Here is a 24,186-nt window from a genome sequence, read left to right on the forward strand (position 1 = left end):
GCATTTACGGGGAATCCTTCATCGAAACCGCTTGCCAACACCTTCGCTCCTCGTTGGGATCGACATTCTTACTTATCGAAGATACTACGATACACCCCCTATACTTGTGGGTCATCAAGACTATTTTCCGGTGCCGTTGCCGGGAGTGAAGCGCTATTGGTAAGTGGAATTGGTAAGGAAAACCTTTACTGTTTGCGCTGATTTTATTTCACGCCTGTTGCTATAAATCATTATGGAGAGATCTTCTCTTCAATTTCTATTTGGGAAATCTACTACTACTGCAACGGTAGTGGATGAAGCGCCGAGTGAGGAAGTAGTACCATATAAAATACCTATGAAAATTATTGAACGTGTTATGGATAACCGCTATGAAGGGGATGGAACTGTTCATCCTGGTGATCATTTATTGTTTTTGCATGAATTATGCGGGTTATTCAAATGTGCAGGTATTTCTATGAATGAAGTTAGAAAGAAACTATTCACTATATCGCTGTCTGGTAAAGCGGCGCATCTGGTATAAATTGTTTGAAGAATGGTGATTCTATTGATTGGGAGGACATTGTGCCTTTATTTTATTCCAAATTTTATCCTCCAAGTGAAATTCACAAAGATCGGAACCGCATATATAATTTCCGGCCTCATGATGGAGAGAGTATTGCCCAAGCTTGGGGGAGATTGAAGTCTTTAATGCTCAAATGCCCCATTCATGAGCTTCCTGGTAATGTTATTATTGATAATTTCTATGCAAGACTTTCTTTTCAAGACAAGACCTTGCTGGATACTTCTTGTTCCGGATCATTTACACGCAACAAAGAAGAGTTTAAAAGGGACCTTCTTGATCGGATCCAAGAAAATACTGAAGGATGGGAGAACGACAAAGATAGAGAATCAGGTATAATTTATGATTATAAATGCATTGAAGCTTTTATGGCCACTGATAAATTTCATAATATGAGTGCTACATATGGTCTTGATTCCCAAGTTGTTGCAAATCTTTATAAAGCTTTTGCCTCTCATTATGAATTGCCTAAGAAGAATTTTGATAAGTATCATGAACCGTATAAAGATAAAGTTGATTCATCCGTAAACAAATGTGTAGTGGTTGAAACTGTTGATAATGTTATTCACGAAGCTTATATTGAAAAAACTCCTTACCTTGCTAAAATGAAAGAGTACTCGTCATATCTAGTGCTGTTAATAAAAGTGAAAAGAAACCTAAAGAACCCGAAGAACAAATTAAAACTGAACCTCATTGTTGCAATAGTTAAAGATCTTGTGACTGAAAATGTGGAGGATGGTCATATTATTTTACGTGAAGATGCTTCTAATATTGTTTCACATCCTAATAAACCCAAACAAGTTAGTGTTCCTATGCTATCTCGTTAGAATTGGTGATCATTGCTATTATGGTTTATGTGATATTGGTGCAAGTGTTAGTGCTATTCCTTATGAGCTTTACACGGAGATTATGCACGAAATTGGTTCTTGTGAACTTGAAGATATTGATGTGGTTATTCATCCGGCTAATAGAGAAACTATTTCTCCGATTGGTATTGTTCGAGATGTGGAAGTTCTATGTGGTAAGATTAAATATCCTGCTGACTTTTTGGTACTTGGTTACTGCATGCTAGTGATCATTGTCCTATCATTTTTGGTAGACCTTTTCTAAATACTTGTGGAGCTATTATAGATTGTAAGAAAGAGAAAATTTTGACTAGATTTGTCTGGTGAACCTTATGAATTTAACTTTTCTAAATTTACCAAAACTCCTTATAAAGCTGACTTGCCTAGTAATGATTTCAAAATGGAGCAGTGTGCATCTATTGTTCTTGTTCCTAATAATCCTTTGCAGCAACATTTGGAGAATAGTGAAATTGAAGCTTTTAGGAAAGAAAGAGATGAGCTTGAGGAGATTTTTCTTCGCCAACCTATTCTCAAGCATGATTTACCAGTGGAAGATTTGGGTACAACACCGCCACCCAAGGAAGATCCTGTTTTTGATCTAAAGCCTTTACCTGATAATCTTAAATATGCTCATATTGATGATAAGAAAATATATCCTGTTATTATTAGTTCTAAGCTTTCAGAGATTGAGGAAGAAAGGTTATTGGAAATATTGAAGAAACACCGAGGAGCTATTGGCTATACTCTTGATGATTTGAAAGGGATTTCTCCTTCTATTTGCCAACATGCTATTAATATGGAAGAAGATGCGAAGCCTGTTGTTGAACATCAACGTCATCTAATTCCGAAGATGAAAGAGGTGGTAAGGAACGAGGTATTAAAACTCCTTGAAGCTGGTATTATATATCCTATTGCTGATAGTAGATGGGTTAGTCCTGTGCATTGTGTTCCTAAGAAAGGAGGAATGACTGTCGTGCCTAATGATAATGATGAGCTTATCCCTCAAAGAATAGTTGTAGGTTATAGAATGTGCATTGATTTTCGAAAGGTTAATAAAGTTACTAAGAAAGATCATTACCCTTTACCCTTTATTGATCAAATGCTAGAAAGGTTATCTAAAAATACTCATTTTTGCTTTCTTGATGGATATTACAGGTTTTCACAAATTGTTTGTTAAAGCTAAAGATCAAGAGAAAACCATGTTTACTTGTCCTTATGGAACTTATGCTTATAGGCGTATGCCTTTTGGTTTATGTAATGCTCCTGCTACTTTCCAAAGATGCATGTCTGCTATTTTTCATGGTTTTTGCGAAAGTATTGTAGAGGTGTTCATGGATGATTTTTCTGTCTATGGGAATTCTTTTGATAATTGCCTACGAAACCTCGATAAAGTTTTGCAGAGATGTGAAGAAACTAACCTTGTTCTTAATTGGGAGAAATGCCACTTTATGGTTAATGAAGGAATTGTATTGGGACATAAAATTTCCGAGAGGGGTATTGAAGTTGATAGAGCTAAAGTTAAAGCAATTGAGAAGATGCCCTATCCAAGGGATGTTAAAGGTATTCGTAGTGTTCTTGGTCATGCTGGGTTTTATAGGAGATTTATTAAAGATTTCTCTAAAATTTCAAAGCCTCTTACTAATCTTCTTCAAAAAGATGTACCTTTTGTTTTTGATGATGATTGTAAGGAAGCTTTTGAAACTCTAAAGAAAGCCTTAACAACTGCTCCGTAGTCGAACCTCCCGATTGGAATTTGCCTTTTGAAATTTTGTGTGATGCTAGTGATTTTCTTGTAGGTGCTTGTTCTTGGACAACGGGTAGATAAAAAATTAAATGTTATTCATTATGCTAGTAAGACTCTTGATGCTTGCTCAAAGAAATTATGCTACAATCGAAAAGGAATTGTTAGTTGTAGTCTTTGCTTGTGATAAGTTTAGACCCTATATTGTTGATTCGAAAGTTACAATTCATACTGATCATGCTTGCAATTAGATACCTTATGACAAAGAAAGATGCTAAGCCAAGGCTTATTAGATGGGTACTTACATTGCAAGAATTTGACTTACATATTATAGATAGGAAAGGTGCTTGATAATCCTGATGCTTGATAATTTGTCTAGATTGGAAAATATTGCTTATGATCCTGTTCCTGTTAATGATAGTTTTCCAAATGAACAATTGGCTGTAATAAAGGTGAGCTCGCGAGAGAGCCCTTGGTATGCAGATTATGCTAACTTTATTGTTTCGAAGTATTTGCCTCCAACCTTTTCAGCTCAGCAAAGGAGGAAATTCTTTTATGACTTGAGGCATTATTTTGGGATGACCCACACTTATATAAAGAAGGAGTGGATGGTATTATGCGGAGATGTGTTCCTGAATATGAACAACGGGAGATATTAGTAAATGTCATGGTAGTGTTTATGGAGGACATCACGCTGGAGATAGAACCGCGCAAAAGGTTCTACAATCAGGTTTTTATTGGCCAACACTCTTCAAAGATGCAAGGAAATTTATTTTATCTTGTGATGAATGTCAAAGAGTTGGTAATATCTCTAGACGCAATGAAATGCCTATGAATTATACTCTTGTTATTGAACCATTCGATTGTTGGGGATTCGACTTCATGGGTCCTTTCCCTTCTTCGAAGGTAACACTCATATACTTGTCGTTGTTGATTATGTTACTAAATGGGTAGAAGCTATACCTACAAAAAGTGCTGATGGTGAGACCTCTTTAAAAATGCTTTTAGATATTATTTTTCCTAGATTTGGAGTACCTAGATATATTATGACTGATGGAGGTTCTCATTTTATTCATGGAGGTTTTAGAAAAACTCTTGCTAAGTATGGTATTAATCATAGAATTGCTTCTGCTTATCACCCTCAAACTAGTGGTCAAGTAGAATTATCAAATAGAGAGATTAAAGCTATCTTCGGAAAGACTGTTAATAAATCTAGAAAAAATTGGGCTAGCAAATTGAAGGAAGCACTATGGGCTTATAGAACTGCTTATAAAAATCCTATGGGAATGTCACCTTATAAAATGGTTTATGGAAAAGCTTGTCATTTACCTTTCGAACTAGAGCACAAAGCTTATTGGGCTGTTAGAGAATTAAATAAAGATCCTAAATTAGCCGGTAATAAGAGGTTGTTGCAATTAAGTTCTCTAGATGAATGGAGAAGTGAAGCTTATGAAAATGCTAAACTCTTTAAAGAAAAAGTTAAGAAATGGCATGATAAAAGGATTATCAAAAGAGAGTTTAATATTGGGGATAAAGTCCTATTGTATCGGTCTCGTCTCAGATTCTTTGCAGGGAAATTACTCTCGAAGTGGGAAGGACCATATGTTGTTGAGGAGGTGTATCGTTCAGGAGCAATTAAAATTAGCTCTCTCCAAGGCAATGCCACACAAGTGGTGAATGGACAAAGACTCAAGCATTATATCTCGGGTGATTCTTATAATGTTGATGTTGATATTATTCAAGTGGAAACAACGGAGGCTTTCATCAAAGGACAAATTGACAGTCCGCCAGAACTCGACTTTGAATAGGTAACAGTACAGGTAATAAAAAGTCCGCGTTTACCTTTCCGAACAATACTTTTGCTGTTTTTAGAAAATATGAAAAATTACGGAATCGAAACGGAGTGGAAAAGACGCGCGAGGGCCCGTCACCACAGGCCGGCGCGGGCCCCACCCTGGCCGCGCCGACCTATGGTGACGGCACCTCGGCGTCCCGTTTCCACTCGTTTTCGGCTCGGAACCTTCCTTTTGTCGTAAAAATATTTGCTATATAATCCCCGGACCCCCGGAGGTCCGTAATATCGTTTTCTCGTCGTGTTTTGTTTCGAGCTGTTTTACGCAGATTTGTTTTGATCTAGAAGCACCATGGTCTCCAACAACAAGGACAAGGGACCTTTGAAGGAAGATATTCAAGACCCGGAACTGAAGGAAGAAGACGCAAGAGAGGGATGAGGAAGAAGCTGGAGGAAGCTCCGCGAGGTACAGCAGCGTGCTACCGTTGCAAGTATTGGCGTGATATCAAATCCATCCAACATCAGGAGGAGTGCACGAATCGCTACTGGAGGAAGCGGTTCCACGTCATTACTTGGCTCCAAGGACATCTTCTCCGAGCAATTACAACCCTTACCGCAATCTAATCTACGATCGTCAAGCCGAAAGGGCCCCCAAGGTAGTGTTGCCAAGTAATTGGGATATAGATCGTTCGACATTGCGGGAGAGATGAAATCTGAAGCCGAAGGATGGGGAAACAACTCTAGGAGTTGGGATTCACCACCGACATGATTATGAGCCGCGTTGAGCACAACTCGGAACGATTCGCAACCTCACCTATGAGATTGAAGATTTAAAGGAGCTAGTTAAGAAGCTTGTCGAGAGGAATCCATCACCATCATCACCGAAGGAGTAATTCATCATCGGTATTGGCATCCCCTTGGTTTGTTCCAAGCTTGGGGGAGTGCCGCGGTATCACATCATTACTACCTTTATCTTTTACTATCAAGTAGTGTCATATCATGAGTAGGGAAGTTATCATATGGAATAGTATGCAATGTGGAAGTATCTCTCTTAGTTAGTTATCTATGTATCCGTTGGTGTGAGTTATCATTATGGAATATTAATGAGAAGTCTTATCATTTACTTTTCGCACACCTTATTTTAGTTTGCAATCTCCATTATATGATTAGTCTTGACATGAGTATTGATATCACTTTGGGAGCATCAAGTAAATCTATTTGGTTTTGGCAAACTTAGCATTGGTCAATAGTAACAACACCCGGATGTTTGAATAGAAGAGAGAAATACACTTAGATACATTACTCTATTATCTCTATGCTAATGAGTTTAGTATTCTGAAGTTAAAATTGCTTGTGCTTATGGGAAAGATGCATGATTGTTTCTATCACATGTATATTTGTTTGTTTCCCTCAACCTTTATGCTTGCTATCAAACCTTGCTAGCCAAAGACCTGTATCGAGAGGAGATGCTTCTCATACATCCATAACCTTAGACCAAACCTATGCCATTTGTGTCCACCATACCTACCTACTACATGGTATTTTCTGCCATTCCAAGTAAATACTTCATGTGCTACCTTTAAGATATTCAAACTATTACTCCTTATTTGTGTCAATGTTTTATAGCTCATGAGGAAGTATGTGGTGTTTTATCTTTCAATCTTGTTGGGCGGATTTTCACCAATGGACTAGCGGCACATCCGCTTATCCAATAATTTTGCAATAAGAGGCGGCAACGGGGTTCCCAGCCCCAATTAATAACTTTCATTAATAATTCTCTTCACATGTTTTGCTCGATTTATCGAGTAAGCAACTTAATTTTGCAATAGACACTCCTCCATGGTATGTGAATGTTGGAAGGCACCCGAGGATTCGGTTAGCCATGGATTGAGAAAGCCAAGGTTGGGGGAGTGTCATCCTTAATAAAACTAAAATACATGTGTAAACAAAAGAGAAGGGGGATGATCTACCTTGCTGGTAGAGATGCCAGTCCCTCATGGGAGCCGCTCTTGGAAGGTTCGTTTGGCAAGGGGTTAGAATGCCCGCTACCATTCGTTGACAACAACAAACACCGCTCAAAATCTTACTTTTATGCTCTTTATATGATTTCAAAACTTGAAAAGCTCTAGCACATGATTTAATCCCTGCTTCCCTCTGCGAAGGGCCTATCTTTTACTTTTATGTTGAGTCGATAAACCTATTTCTCTCTATCTCAAGCAAGCAATTGAGTTGTTGTGAACCAATCATTTATGCTATGATTCAGTTAATCATGTCTTTTATACTTTCTTGTTTAGTACCAATTTTATCTGAATGAATATGACTTCGAAGTTATCAATGATTATGAAGAGATCGTTATGTTTGAATATGAAGGCTCAGTTATAAAATCTAATATGAAAGCTTTGCTTAGAAGTACAATCCGTTAGTAGTTCTCTGACCAAGAACAAAGTTTGCCATCACCAACTATGATTTCTTATGCACCTTTACTCGTGATTTCTCTTTACCTATTTCAAGATGAGTTATATGAGGAAGTTGTTTACTAGAATGTCTTGTGTGAATGAATATGATGCTTCTTGTCCGTATTTTATTTATCGACTCTTCACTCCATAAACATGTGGTCTTGTTTATCGAGCTCGGTTTCGCTTGGGGACAAGCGAGGTCTAAGCTTGGGGGAGTTGATACGTCCAATTTGCATCACTATTTTGTATCATAATTCTGTCATTATTCATTGATATATTTCATATTGGGATACAATACTTATGTTATTTCATCTATTTTGCATGTTTCACCATTATTGGAGGATCAAGCACGGAGCCGAGATTCTGCTGAAAAAAGCACCGTCGAACGCAATATTTCGGAAGATCAAGTCGTGGAAGGAAATTTCACGAAAATTCCTATTTTTCCGGATGACGGAGGGAGCCGGAAGGGGAAGAAGAGGGAGCCACTGTGGGCCCGGACCACGGGCCGGCGCGGCCCATGGCTCCGGCCGCGCCACCCTGTGGTGTGGGGGCCCCACGGCCCCTTTCGCCTCCTTTTCTTCGCGTACTCCTTCGTCCCGAAAACCTAAGCCACGAGAGGACCTTACGAAGGGTTACAGCCGCCTCGCGGGGCGGAGAACACCGAGAGAAAAGAGCTCTCCGGCGGGCAGGGAATCCGCCGGGAAATTCCCTCCGGAGGGGAAATCGACGCCATCCCCATCGTCATCGAGCGGGACATCATCTCCATCATCATCATCATCATCTCCACCATCTACACCGCCATCACCACCGCTGCACCTCGTCACCGCTGTAACAATTTGGGTTAAATCTTGATTGTATGATAGGGAAACTCTCCGGCATTATTCTCTACTTGTTATAGATGCTATTGAGTGAAACCATTGAACCAAGGTTTATGTTCAGATTGTTATTCATCATCATATCACCTCTGATTGTATTCCATATGATGTCTCATGAGTAGTTCGTTTAGTTCTTGAGGACATGGGTGAAGTCTAAATGCTAGTAGTGAATTATGGTTGAGTAATATTCAATGTTATGATATTTAAGTTGTGGTGTCATTCTTCTAGTGGTGTCGTGTGAACGTCGACTACACGACACTTCACCATTTATGGGCCTAGGGGAGTGCATCTTGTATTCGGTTGCTAATTGCGGGGTTGCCGGAGTGACGAAACCCGAGCCCCCGTTAGTATATCGATGCAAGAGGGATCGCAGGATCTCAGAGTTTAAGGCTGTGGTTAGATTTATCTTAATTACTTTCTTGTAGTTGCGGATGCTTGCAAGGGGTATAATCACAAGTATGTACTAGTCCTAGGAAGGGCGGTGCATTAGCATAGGTTCACCCACACAACACTTATCAAAACAATGAAGATTATTTAGCCACATGAAGCGAAAGCACTAGACTAAAATCCCCGTGTGTCCTCAAGAACGCTTGGTCATTATAAGTAAACAAACCGGCTTGTCCTTTGTGCTAAAAAGGATTGGGCCACTCGCTGCAATTATTTCTCTCGCATTTTACTTACTCGTACTTTATTCATCTGATACATCAAAACTCCTTGAATACTTGTTTGTGAGCATTTACAGGGAATCCTTCATCGAAACTGCTGCCAACACCTTCTGCTCCTCGTTGGGATCGACATTCTTACTTATCGAAGATACTACGATACACCCCCTATACTTGTGGGTCATCACTGACTGCCTTGACAGCCGCGTTGGTGCCTACAACGACGGAGCTGGCTGATGCGCGCAAGGTGGTCGATGAAAGTCCCGCGGTTGATGACGCGCCGGAGTCGTACGTTGACATGCTCAACGATGCTGCCGTGGACATCGACTCGCCGCCGCTTGCGGATTACGGTGACTACAACGGCAGATTGGAGGAGGGGCTCGAAGGCAAGGAGTTTGAGGAAGAAGAAGACGCCGGCGGCGAGGGAGAAGATTAATTGGAGGAGATCGAGGAGGGGGCATTCGATGGGGCGGTGGCCAAGGCGAAGGGGAGAGCGATCCGGACCGGCAACTACTCCGAATTCGAAGATGTGATCTTGATCCGTGCTTGGGAGGCGGTTTCGATGGATGCTGTGACCGGCACCGACCAAACCGGCAAGTGGTATTGGCAACGCATCGAGGATAAATTATTCCAATTGATGTTGCATCTCTCTACTACCCCGACCCGCTCCTACCGCTCGCTCCAAGGCCGATGGGACACCATCAAAAGATGGCGTGAAGCCGGTGGTCAGGTTGCATCGAGGGCGTGAGGAACGCGCCACCGAGCGGCACCAACGCCGGCGATTGGGAAGCTATTGTGCAGCAAAGGTTTCGGGAGATGCCGGGTTTGAAGCACGCACCGTTCAAATTCGCTCATTGCTATGCCCTTCTTGAGCACAATCTGAAATGGAAGTTGAGGGACAAGAGGCGCCACCACCGAAGCACAAGCTTATCGAGTTGGAGGACGCGGAGGAGGATGACGTGCTTGATACCAAGAAGAACAACAAGGACAAGAGGCCGGATGGATGCAAGGCGAGCAAGGACAAGATCAAGAAACAAGGAGAGGCCGCATCATTGTCTCTCAAGATTGATGTGATGGTCAAATCCAAAGAGGTGTTGTTGATCAAAAGTTTGGCAGCGAAGAAGGAGATGATGGAGGCAAAAGCAAAGGAGAAAGAGGCAAAGTGGGCGACACTCCAGGAGGATGCAAAGCGCAAGGCCAACATTGAGGAGAAGAGAGCACGCGCTGAGGAGCACCGTGCCATGGCAGAGCTTATCACGGCGGAGAATGCCAGTATGTTGATGAACCCTGCCGCCATGGATGAGGAGACCCTTGAGTGGTGGAAGCTCACAAAGACGCAGATCTTGGCGCGGAGGAGGGAAGCTGCACGCGTTGCCATGGCTGCCGCGAGGATTGTCGGAGGTGGAGACGCTACGGCGAGCGGCAGTGGCCATGTCGATGCGCCAGAAAGGGACGATGGCGTGTGATCACTTCCCTCTTTCATGATGTGATGTTCGATCTTCTTTTGGTGCCATGTTTCATGTATGATTGAGTACTTTAAACAATCTATTTTGCATGATTATGTTGCTGTATTTGAGAATTATCGAATAATTTGGATAAACCCTGTGCTTGCGGTTTTTGGTTCGCAGTCCAGACGCAGCAACGCGGCCCACATAACAACATATTCCTGAATATGTTGCTATGCGGGCCGCGTTTGGCGCGTCTGGACTGCGTTGTCGTTTTTCGGCCTCTAAAACGCGTTTGGGGTGGCCAGGATAGGTGGATTTGGGGTTTGCGGTTTTGGGATCTGCTAGAGATGCTCTTAGGTGGGATATGTATACACGAAAATAGAAAACATCTAGCACATATTGCTGATACATATGGTGTCATAGAGAGTAGCAGAGTTTCCTCGTATATCACTGGTAGAAAAAAAGGGCTTCGGTCGCGGTTCGCAACTGCCATTGGTCGCGGTTGCGCAACCGCGACCAATTAAGCGCGAGTAAAGCCCCCCCCCCCCCTTTAGTCGCGGTTCCTTACGAACCGCGACTAAAGGCACGTCCATGTGGCCGCCAGCAGTCCGTCGGGGCGGAGGACCTTTAGTCGCGGTTCTCCTGGCCAACCGCGACTAAAGGCTGCCGCAGGTTTAGGGTTTTAGCCCCCCCTAAACCTGGTTTCTTTTTAATTTGTATTGTTTTATTTCTGATTCTTACAGCCAACACATGGACAGATAACAAAACCCCCCTGCTTGTTCACATTAGCCACTACGAGGAAATCTTTCAAACCCGCAGTGAATTTGCCGGAGAGTCGGTTAGCGTACATCCATTGCCGATTCATCTGCATTATTATAATATAAAATATATAATTAACCATCATGCAACTAATGGGGCTGGACGGAAGCCCTTTTTTTCTACCAGTGTATTGCTACTGTGGAGTGACTAAGTGCAGAGTGAGGTGAAGTTTTGTAATATCTATACATTTCTGTAAGTGTATAAATTATTTCCTTGTAAAAGAGAAGAAAACATATTATCTCATATGACACCACCAGATCATAACAAAATTGCAACAAATGTATAAGAGTATAAAAGCTTTGTTTTTCATGGTAATATGGTACAACTGGGCAGTCCATAATCTTGCTAGCACTTTTGGCAGTTGTCAACTTGCGATAGCACTTCCTTGACCAAAAAATTAACAGATTGGAATTACTCGTAGGTAAGATCGATCATCAGGCAGCATGTTGTACATCAGTACATGTGGGGATAGAGAGGAACTAAAAGTTTGGAGGCAAAATCCATGTACATCTATTTCTACCAGTGATACCATCCTCCTTCTCGTGGTAATGAAATCCCCTTGACATGATCCTCTCATCCGAGTCATCCACTCGGTCGCTTTCGTAACAATAGACAGAGCAACTACCAAGGTCTAACCTAGCTAAGCACTTCGAATGATCCACGGCACCATGGATGTTCTTGGAGTAGTAGATACGGTTCCCTTGCAGCTCGCCGCGCCCGTGCGTGCCTGCCGCCGACACATGCACGGCCTTGCAGCATCTAGGCCCTAGGAACAAGGCGTGGTCGCCCAAGCTCGTCACCAAGGTTTACCCGTTATTTCTCTATTAATACCACGCTATAGCATATTTAGAGGGTCCACGCTAAATTTTAGTAATTTTGCTCGCTTTGGTGCTATTTTGTGAAATAGCATGCTATATCGCGCTAAATTTTCATAGCGTTAGCGCGCTATTTTTTTCAAGCTAACTTGCTTTCGCTTTTTCGTGGTGATAAACCGCAATCTGTTGATTCCTCTTCTAGATTAGAACATAATATCATTAATGCTGATGATTCTTAATAAATAATTTATGCTATGTTGTTGCCTCGTGGAATGTTGATGTTAGCATTCTAAAAAATTGGAGATCTGTTTGTTGTATGTGGTTATGTATGTATGATTCAGTCATTTTGGACTAACTATCCAACCTTTTTAACCAAATCCTTTATTTTTAGGCTATATTTGATATTTTTTCAAAACACTATTTAAAATATAGCACGCAATTAACACGATATAGCGTCCATAGCGTTTGAAGGAGGCTGACGCTATTTCATTTAGAGCATCTCCAGTCGCGTCCCCAAAAGCGTCCCCTAAAGGGATTTGGGGCGCGCCGGACAAAAAAAGCGTTCCAGCCGCGTCCCTGATGTGATCTGAGATCTAGGGTTTGACCCGATCTCGCGAATTGACCCAAGGTTTGAGGGGGAAAAGGTGGGAGAACGCGAGGAACACGAAGAACACGAGGAACACGAGACTCACGCACGCACACCGACCCGATACAACCGATACTTACCCTCGTGGCTCGATGGACCACGCCAATAGAATCACCCGGGAGAGACTCGAGGTAGAATCCCGGAGGAGAGATCGGTGTTGGAGCAAGGGAATTGGTAGGGGAGAGAGAGTGCCTTGCACTAGAATCTCACATAGCAATTCACCAAACAACAACAAGGGTTGCCTTGATTACAGAGGGATGATACCCAAGGAGACTAAGCTCAAAGTTAGGTTTGAGTTCTAAACAAGTCTAAAGAGGTAAGGGGCGACCGGGGTGCTTATATAGGCATACAAGGCAGCTCGGGTCGAACGGGTACAAGTTGGTGGGTCAAACCCGTGAAATCCGGTCCAGGGGCCGGTCCGACCGGGCCTGGGACCGGGCCGTCCGGTCCAAACCGGATTCTGGGCCGGGCTGTGACCGGGCGAGGCTCCCGAAGCCCCGGGACTGCGTCCGGATGGCACAAGCGGATTTTCCGGTCGAAACCGGCCAGGCCGGTCAGGGGTCCGGTCAGACCGGCCCTGGGGCCGGGTGGGCCGGCCTGTGGCCCGGTTGACCGGCCCTGGGACCGGCCGGCCTTCCTCCTCTCGCCTCTTCTTCCTCTTCCTTCCTTCTTCCTTCTTCCTTGCACCATGATGAATGGATCCTCTTCCCTTCCCTTGCTTCCTTGCACCATGGGTGTTCCTCCTCTCCGGTCCTCGATGACTCTTGTACCTAATGACATATAACATGCCGACATGAGGTAGCATTCCATCCAAGGTATCTACGAGGTCGAGTATCGAGAGGAAAGAGTTCACCTTGTCGCGTGTAGCGTGGTTTAGGGTTGAAGGTCCACTTGGGGGACTCTTTGGCCATGGTGTAGCGTCGACGATAGGCGGGGTTGCACTTGATGGTCTTGGTGTAGCGACGTCGGTGACCGGGGCTACATCATCTCCCCCCCCTTGGGGAAGAGTCGTCCTCGACTCTTGTTCCTCCTCATCGAAGAGGTAGTCCATGACGGTTGTCCCATGTAGAGTTGGGTAGTCGCGGTCGAAGAAGAACTTGGAGAAAAACCACTTGCGAAGGGAAAGCTCCAAGAGGCATTTGGCAAAAATGGGCACCAAAATAGTGTGGGTGTAACCAACATGTGGAAGGGCAAAAATTTGTGCATGTAAGAGTTGTATGGTGTCAAAAATGTGTGGTGTAGCCTTGTCCCAAGCAAATGGAACAAACAAAAGGCAAGTATCGGCGGCAAAATTTGGGGCAAAATTGTTATGTGCAATGGCAAAGCGATGGAGACTTCGAACTTGGGAGAGTATGGTTGGCTTGAGCCGAGTATGAGTGTCCTCAAGTGTGAAAGAATCCATTGCAAATGCCAAAGATGAAATGAGAAATCCAAAGAAGAGCAACTTTATGAGTGACATGTGGCACAAGATGCATAAGGTGTCTCTCACATGTATGACATGGTCCTTGAGATTCTCGGAGTGTATGATGATAACATCAATACATACAACAACCATTGTGCCAACAAGATATGTCAAGATATGTTGCATAAGAAGCAAAAGAGGTGACGAGGAATTGGACCAAACCGGAAGCTCGACAAGAGATGTCGGGAACACACGATGGCGAAGGCGTTGGGAAACATACCCTTTGGTGTGAGTCCCGCGGGTTAGGTCCTTGATGGGGTAGCTCTCAATGGCGCGTTTCGTGAGATCATGCTCCGTAGCGGTGGAAGTGGTTGTCCGTGTACCTATACATGGAAGAAACAAGACAGAAAGCGTGTGTGCATGGTAGATGAAGACATCATCCATCATGATGTTCCATGTCTTATGCATATCACCATTAGTGTCAAGAGATATAGTATGAAATGCATGGCGATGGTGCATATGGCAAGAAGGTGCATTCATGGTATGTGGTAACTCATGATCATCAAAAATAGAGAAGGCTATGGGGGCCATCTCATGGACAATGAAATAAGCATTCTTGCATACCAAGCATAAGAAAGAGCAATTGTTCCTAATCTTGGATGCTAGGATCATGGAATGGTGTAAGCATTTTAGGCAAAGCATGTGGAAACTAATGTCATCATTGTCAACAAGACATGTCAAAGAGCGAGTAGTCATCAAGGGAGTCACAACACAAGCATGAGCATAATCATTATCATTGCAAGCAAGCGGAGCAAATATGAAGCTCTCATAGCATGGCATGTTCATGGTATTACAATCAATCAACTCCACATGATCAACAATGTTAGGAAGCAAAGCATCACATGGGAATATGAAAGAATCAAGTGATGTAGCAAATGTATCATCAAGATCATGCATGTGCTCATAAGTCATCATGTCCACTAGTGGGATCATGGCATCATCAACACCTATGTTGTTACCTTTGAAGGCCGACTCATGTGAAGTAGGTGTTGTGGAAGTAGGAGGATCCATGTGGTCGACATGTCCATCTTGGAGCAAGCATGGTGGGATATCATCGTCTTCATGCACCATGTACATCGTCTCCATGAGCGGGAACTCGTCCTCCGTGGAACCTAGTGCAACATAAGAAGACACAAACAAGGGAGAGGTTAATGTGTCAGCAAATGCGATGTCCTCCATGGACCTATCATCTACCTCTCTCAACTCACTTTGTGTATCACTCATGTCCTCCAAATGGAAGCACTCAAACTCACATATGGGGTGGAAGTCACTCAACTCACTATCACTCTCGCTCAAGTGGGCTAAGTGGCTCTCATGCTCACATGGGATTGGTACCAACTCATCAATCAAGCATATAGGAGTAGGCTCGACTTTCTCATCTCCATGCGCCTCCTTGGTTGAAGGGAAAATCCCATGCTCAACCATCTCAACTCCATGCGCCTCCGTAGGTGAAGGGAGAATCCCATGCTCACCATGCTCAACTCCATCGCCTCCTAAGTCGTCCTCAAGCGGTGGCATCTTGGAGACTTGTGCATTGAGCTCGTCGAAGTAGAGCTTCTTGGCGCTTGGCGTTGTGCATTGCCATGCCACGTGACCCTTGGCCTTGCACACCTCACATAGGAGATTGGGACATTCCCGTGGAGGGTGGCCTTGTTGCTTGCACTTGTAGCATCGGAGTCCATAGGCATATGACGAGGTAGGGGCCATTTTGGTGGTGGCGCAAGAGGTAGAAGTCGCCTTGTGAGGAAGGGCTTCATGTCGAGGCTCTCGTCTTCTTGCCTCATCACCATGTCTTGAGTGGTGTCGTCGAAGATCATGTGTGGACGGATGTCGATGTAGACCATGAGGTGGTGGTGGTCGACGACGATCATGAGATGGTGTGAGTCGATGACGGTCCTTGCCATGCCGAGATGATGGCTCATGTTGGTGGCGCTCTTGATGCTCCATATGATGTCCGTGATGTCGATGATCTTGTGCATAGGCACTCTCATGATGGCGCCTTGTGGAGCTTGGAGAAGCGTGTCGATGGCGATCATGTTGGGGACGCTCTTGATGATCCACATGATGATGCCATCGTGGAGGCCCTCGATCTTCATATGTAGCTCCATTGGCCAAGTAGGGGTATGTCGGAGCATCGGCGGTGGACATGGTGGGGTCGATGTCGTCCTCGTGGTGGTGCTCCACCATGTCGTCCATGCTTGTTGAGCAAGTGTCGATGTAGAGCTCGTCGATGTCGTCCATGTTGGCGATGCTCGCGGAGCCATAGTCGGTGTAGAGCTCCTCGATGTCGGTCATGTTGGCGATGCTTGCGGAGCCATAGTCGGTGTAGAGCTCCACATGTTCCTCCACATCCGCGGTGCTTGAAGAGGTATCCTCCTCGAAGTGCTCCGTGTACTCCTCCGTATCTTCATCTTCGCTATCCATGTTAGCACGACAAGATCTATATGGTGGGTGTTAGTGGAAGAACACTACCTCGCAATCTCACCGTGGTATGACAAGATTGGGGCGATCCAACAAACCGAGAGTTAGAACAATTGTATCGGGCACTCACACAAAGACACACGCAAAAGCTAGCAAATATGGTGGTAGGTGAGTGTGGTGGAAAGCCAAAAGATGAAATCCAAAATCAAGTATGTTGTTAAGTGTGGGTGAAGTCCAAAAACTCAAATGTCAAAGCGATGATCACTATAAACACGGAAAGATATGGAACTCACACACGAGATAAGCGGGGTTAGTGCAACCAAGGAACGAGCGGAAAAGTGTATGTAGCCCGAAAGCAAGGTTGCTCGGTGTCACACTAACACAAGGAGAGGCAAAGCTTTGGTTGCAAACGAAGAGACAACAAGATTCACACGCGGCCTCTCTTCTCTTCTCTCTTTGCTTAAAAGCTTTTTCTCTCTTGTATATGGTGGCACGTACACTCTTTGTGTATATGTATGTATGATGGCACTTTTGTATGTATGTATGGTGCTACTCGCACTCTTTTGCTCTATTGTGCACTTGCACTCTTTTTTGTGTTTTTTGGGGCTTTTTCACGCACTATGTTAGCGTTAGCCTCGCTTTTGTTATCTTGCCACACGAGTTTTGCTTAGAAGCTTGACTCCACACTACACACACACCTCACAATCGGGGCCACGTGCAATGTCTCGCAACACTAGATAAGCAATGCTCGATAGGATAGATCGCAAAAGAAGAGGGGTTACAAGGTGATGCAAGTTATACCTAAGATGTTAGGCGGTGATGAACACACAACTTGCGATGATGGCGGTGGTGTCAAGAGTACGTTTGCAAGTCCGGGGTGCCGAGGATGTCGTCGCTTGCTTCGGAGCTGCGGGTTAGTTTCACAAACAAAGCACTCAAACCGGAACAAGCAAACACAAGTTAGCGGAAGAAAACGGTCAAAGTAGCTTGGCGGTGGTGGCGGTGGTAAGCCGGTGGTGGTGTCGATGCTCTTGCGGATGCGGCGGTGTTTGTTGGGGCCGCTGTGGTGTTTGCCGGTGGTTGGGGATGATGGCGGTGCTTGCCGGCGGAGGAGAGGAGTGGCGGTGGTCGGCGGTGGAGGTGGAGGGGTGTAGCCCGGTCCAGGGGCCGGTTGGACCGGACCTGGGGCCGGCCTGGCCGGTCACACGGCCGGTCGACCGGGTTCTGGGCTGGCCCGGCCGGTCTGCAGCCCGGTTGACCGGATTTCTCAACCGGGACTCAGTTTCTCTCTCCTGTTCTTCACGAAAATCGACCAAATTGACCAAATCGGAGGGGAAACGATGGAATTGGGGGCTAAAAGTTGGGGAGATAGTAGATCAAGCACTCCAACACCAAATCCATGGACCAAAACCACTCAAAACTCAACCAAATCACAGATCGGTCCAAAGGCAATTTGGGCTATTTTTTGGAAAAAATTTTAGAAACGAAATTGGGTGGGTGGAGGGTCAAATCCGCGGTAACCAAAGGCTGCTGATACCATATGATGTGATCTGAGATCTAGGGTTTGGCCCGATCTCGCGAATTGACCCAAGGTTTGAGGGGGAAAAGGTGGGAGAACGCGAGGAACACGAAGAACACGAGGAACACGAGACTCACGCACGCACACCGACCCGATACAACCGATACTTACCCTCGTGGCTCGATGGACCACGCCAATAGAATCACCCGGGAGAGACTCGAGGTAGAATCCCGGAGGAGAGATTGGTGTTGGAGCAAGGGAATTGGTAGGGAGAGAGAGTGCCTTGCACTAGAATCTCACATAGCAATTCACCAAACAACAACAAGGGTTGCCTTGATTACAGAGGGATGATACCCAAGGGAGACTAAGCTCAAAGTTAGGTTTGAGTTCTAAACAAGTCTAAAGAGGTAAGGGGGCGACCGGGGTGCTTATATAGGCATACAAGGCAGCTCGGGTCGAACGGGTACAAGTTGGTGGGTCAAACCCGTGAAATCCGGTCCAGGGGCCGGTCCGACCGGGCCTGGGACCGGGCCGTCCGGTCCAAACCGGATTCTGGGCCGGGCTGTGACCGGGCGAGGCTCCCGAAGCCCGCGGACTCGCGTCCGGATGGCACAAGCGGATTTTCCGGCCGAAACCGGCCGGGCCGGTCGGGGGTCCGGTCGGACCGGCCCTGGGGCCGGGTGGGCCGGCCTGTGGCCCGGTTGACCGGCCCTGGGACCGGCCGGCCTTCCTCCTCTCGCCTCTTCTTCCTCTTCCTTCCTTCTTCCTTCTTCCTTGCACCATGATGAATGGATCCTCTTCCCTTCCCTTGCTTCCTTGCACCATGGGTGTTCCTCCTCTCCGGTCCTCGATGACTCTTGTACCTAATGACATATAACATGCCGACATGAGGTAGCATTCCATCCAAGGTATCTACGAGGTCGAGTATCGAGAGGAAAGAGTTCACCTTGTCGCGTGTAGCGTGGTTTAGGGTTGAAGGTCCACTTGGGGGACTCTTTGGCCATGGTGTAGCGTCGACGATAGGCGGGGTTGCACTTGATGGTCTTGGTGTAGCGACGTCGGTGACCGGGGCTACATCAGTCCCCCAAAGCCCATTTTTGTCCGGCGCGGCCCGATACGGTGTCCGGCGCCCCGAGCCCGTCCCCGTCCCACAGGGGACGCTCCGGGGACGCCGGACACAACGAAAAGCGAGGCGAACCGACGCGGGCCCGACCCATCAGCGGCACGGAAGGCTAAAACCCCGTCGCCTACCTTTGGTCAAGCGACGTTAATGGCGTCCCTGTTTTCCCAGGCGACGCAGGGACGCGTCTCGTCGTGCATGGCCGTCCGGCGCCCCGAGCCCGTCCCCGTCCCACGGCTGGTTACCTCTATTGCCACCTACTCCATCCGCGACCAGATCTACGTCACCGTAGCGGTGGCGCAGATGTTCTGGGATGCCGGCGCCCCAATGCTGTGGGGCGACGTGCACCTCCCCCACGGCTGGCACCTGAGCCCATATTGGGTTCCGGTGCCGCCGATCCCGGGATCCAGCCGCGCCCGCATCGCGCAGATCCGGAGGCGCCACGCGCAGCTGCCGGCGGACCTCCGGGAGCACCCCGCCTACGGTGACACAAGTTCCAACTGGGACTTGTGGTTCGAGGTGGAGCACGATGCGCACCGGCGCACGTGATTCACCTCGGCGACGGCGAGGCCTCGCGCGCAGCCGCGCACGCCTGCTAGGCGGGCTGGCCGCCGCCCCGGTGGCCTCTACACCAATGAGCCCGCGACGGCGCCACAAGCCCAGCCCCAGCCCCAGGAGGAGGACGACCCCGAGCTGCAGGCGGCGCTGGCGGCGTCCCGCGAGCTCAGCGACCTCGAGGAGCTGGCCAAATGGTCGCACCTCGCCGAGACGCTCCGCGCCTCCGCGCTGGAGGAGATGGCCAAGAAGGCCCAGGAGGACGCCCATGCGGAGGCGTGGGCCTTTTTCGACATGGCGCGCCGGCAGGAGGAGGCCACGCGCCAGGCCGCGCTCCGGAAGGAGGAGGAGCGCCAGGCCGCGCTCCGGACGGAGGAGGAGCGTCGCAGCCGCGCTCCGGCGCAGAGGCGGAGCCGCAGGCCGCCGCGGCGCAGTAGCTCGGAAGGAGGCCGCGCGGCTGGCACGCCTGCGCAGGCCGGTGAGCCCTCCGGACCCGCACTCCGCCTGGGAAAAGGGTGTAGTGGTCGCCCTGGCCGGAGTCCCCGGCGCCCTCCGGCGTGTCTAGCCGAAACAGCGCGTCGCCGCCGGGGGGCATCGTCCTCATCGACGGCGACGACGACGAGTACTACTGGGAGTAGGGTGGCGCATAGGCGGCCACCGCGTCCCAAACCCTGGCCTAGGGTTTCCTCTTTATTTTTTTTAGTTTAAAGCCCATATAGGACTTTCTTTTGTGTAAAAATTGCCTAAAATAGGGCTAAGTTTAATGAACTCTTGTTTAAATTTATTTTTTATTGTTTTTCTTTTTTATATTTTTTTTGACATTTGCGCTGCGTCCGCGCATTGACGCAGCGTGCGACCCAAACGGACACGCGGACGCCGGCCGCTGTCCAGATGTCCGCGCGCGGCCACCAAACGGCAAAAACCGACGGCCCAGCATCGTCGACGCGCTGGAGATGCCCTTAGAATGTACAGTAAGGTCTAGTCAACTGGCTACAAGGAATAAAATAATATATTTATGCCTTGTTGGATGAGAGAGAAGAGGAGAGAGAATATAAGTGGGCTCTTATGCAAAAACTAGCTCTAGCACGTGCTCCTAGACAAGGTATGTGAATGAAAGGTGGGCCATCTATTAAAAAAGTAGTACATTCTTATAGCCAACTATTATACTTATTGGCTATATGTTGACTATAGATGACATGGCATCTTGCTTATAGTCAATAACCGGCTATACTATTGGAGTCGCTCTTAGTTCCTTTCGTATTAAGAGCGGGGACAAGATGTCCACACGTGGCGACCTCCTTGTTCATGGAAAAGCCATGTAGTAATACATATGGGCCGAACTCGTGGGCTGTAGTGCCATTTTCTCCCCACCCGATTTGAAGCTCACATGGATCGCTCGTCCTTCCAGAGAGAGATGGCCACTTTCGCCGGAGCTGGAAGCGAGAGGATGCTGTTGCGGCAGCGACGGCTGCCCCTCGGCGACCTCACAAACTTCTCCTCCTCCACCTCCGTCCTCGCCCGCCTCGAAGCCCTCCACGCGACCCAAGCCCCGCACAAGCCCCAGCGCCGGCAGCAGCACCAGCAGCATCCGCTCCTCCACCGCCCCCAACACCCGCTGCCCTCCGCCGCCTCCTCCGCCTCTCTCTGGTGAGCTGCACCATCTTCGTTTCTTTTTTTTTTTGCGGGAATCATCTTCGTTTCTTATTACAGCTAGGGTTTCCCTGGATTCGGGCAAATCAGTTGCTTGTTCCTAGCCTATGGGTTGGGCGGCCTGCAAACAGCGGCGGCTGCTGATTTGAGACTAGGCCCTAGGGACATGTGCCCTGCTTGCTTGCTACAGTAGAGCAACTAGGCATGGTGCGGAATTGTGGATGGTTTGGTGTGACATACATCGTTTAATTGCCGTGTTTTGCTCCGATGCAATCGCCTCAGCGCGTGTTGCCCAATGTTACCCGCAATGCTATGCAGAAAATATGTTTCCTAGCAATGGTCATTTCTGCACCATTAGTCTTTGTTCTGTTGTGATTCTAGTGTACTTTGGAATTGGGATCCATATGGCACATGTCGGAATGAATTACCTGGCGCATTCCCGTCTCTTTCATTTGTGCAAAATTTTGATGGATCGTTGCAAACTAGAGAAAGCGGCAAAAATTTGCGCTTAATGGGTACAACAGTTGGTCCTTGATTATAGGAAACATAATTCAGAAAACACCATCGTATATTTCTCTGTTCTCCTGATGTTCCATTGGCGATCAATTTTTTTAAATGTGAACTGATTGTAAGTCGATGTTCTTCACGTCACCTCCGTATTTGTGGGAAATTATGTCCATAGAACAATACCTTTTAAGTGCGTTGCTGATACATCTAGCCGACAGACAGTTTGATTGCACTCTGTTATAGCGGGACGCGAGCATAGTGCTTCTTGAAGTTGTTGATTATGTCTCTTCCAAGTTTGTTCCTAATAACAAGAGATGTTAGAGGTTAACACTCTGATTGTTTTTTGAGCAGCAGCAGCTGTGGTTAAGGGCAAGGATAAATCCACTAGGGAGCTTCAAAGGTTTAGTTCTCACTCAAAGAAGATTAATAAGATCAGGTATCTATACATTAGCACTTGGCTCCTATTAACTTAGTAGTTAGCCAGTTGGCAATATGTAAGTCGTGCACGCTGATTGAATCATCGTATTTCTGGAAAGAAATGCACCTTAATTCTTTTAGAAAACAGTAACTTTTTTGACAGAGGTAAAGTAGTAAGTTACAAAAGCAGTCCAGTTTCATTACTGATATTTTGATGTCGTCCCAGTTTGTCGGTTTTGTGTTCTCTGATCTTGTTCCCCCACCCATTACAAGTTGTTCTTTTGTTTTGCGAGAATGTTCATTACATTGGTGGGTATGGTGTGGTCTGATTATCCATCGAACCACCAGGACACCCAGGTTAAGACATTGAAAGCGAGCAAGGCCTATGACTTGGGACGTGTCTGAAGTACCGTAAGTGAGGGGTCTGGAAATAGAAAACTATATAAACACAGTGGCTTCCAAATAAATGACTCTGTGTTGACCCGTTTGTGTGAAGCAAGAACAGAAGCGCAAGCGATTTCTTTCTGTGTGACTCTGTTTGCACCACAACTCCCATAGACAATTCCTGCACCTGTTCAATGACAACTGGAAATATGTTGGAGCATTTTAAGATCTCCGGGCATTACACTTTTATATTTAGCATTTTAGCCGTAGTCTTTTCCATCATTATGTTACGTGTAAGCCATATTGTCCTTCGCTTTATTTCACTTAATTTTTCCTGCTGCCTTTTGTTTACCTTTGTGTGACACTATGTTTCAGTAATGTTGAACATCCAGAATTCCAAGTCGGACACTATCATGGTTATCGCGTACTGATTGATCTTCCCCTTGTATACCTCCAGTAAACCTAAGGTAAAGTCTGGAGACGTGTTGCCTAGTGCATCATCACCTCCAAGCAAAAAGACAAGGAAGGTATATCAGGTTTCTGCTGAAGTATGTGTATGTTAGCTATTTATATGGCATCTTGCAGCCCTTGTGAAAATTGTGTGTTCCCTATTTAATTGAATTTGAAACTCTTTATTTCTATCCATATGCATTTTTGTTTTGTAAATAACTGAACTCTTTGTCACCTCACCTTGTTTGCGTTCTAGGTAACAAAGGGAAGAGGTACTGCACATGGAGCCTTTGGAGCAGAGCTCTGGTGAGCCGCTACCAAGTCAGGATTTCATGGAGGAGCAGACAAGGATTGTATGTGAGGTTTCTGCTCAAGTATTAGTGTGTTAACTATTTTTATGGCATCAGCAGGTCCACTTAGAGATCAGCAGAGTTTCCTTGTAGATTGCGGAGTGAATAGGTGTGGAGTGAAGTGAGGTGAAGTTTTGTCAGATGCAAACTTAGTGATGCAGCGAGTCCTCAAGAGAAGGTTGCAGTTTCATGTTCTGGTAGTAAGTATCTATTGATGCAGAGGCCGGGGCTATGCTCCCATATCGAAAAAGTAAGTAGGAGTACATCGATCCTTAAATCGGTGTAGAAAATATACGGGGTGGCGGTAACACTTGTGGACTTTACCTTTTTTACTCTGTTTGGATTGTGAATTGTGATGACAGTGCTATATATATGTAATCTGAACAAGGAACTAATATTCCTTCTGCATCCATTTATATTATTGTGTATACCAGAGAAACTGACAAAAGTGTCTTCACTTCTTATTTACTTTTTGTATGGTGGGAGGTTGCTTTCGATTGAAATGCGGTTCATTTTCGGTGTCATGGTTACTAGGAGGACTAGGTCTATGATCAATGATATGGTTTCACTTTATTTACAGGACCTGGTCTATGTTTATTTTTCCTGAGGCCGAATTGGTCTATGTTTAATTCTTTTCAGAATTGTGTAAATATATTGTTGTTGGTGATAAGATGCGGAGCGTGGGGTGCCGAG

Source organism: Lolium rigidum, chromosome 6 (genome assembly GCF_022539505.1).
Source record: "Lolium rigidum isolate FL_2022 chromosome 6, APGP_CSIRO_Lrig_0.1, whole genome shotgun sequence".
In the NCBI taxonomy this organism is placed as follows: domain Eukaryota; kingdom Viridiplantae; phylum Streptophyta; class Magnoliopsida; order Poales; family Poaceae; genus Lolium; species Lolium rigidum.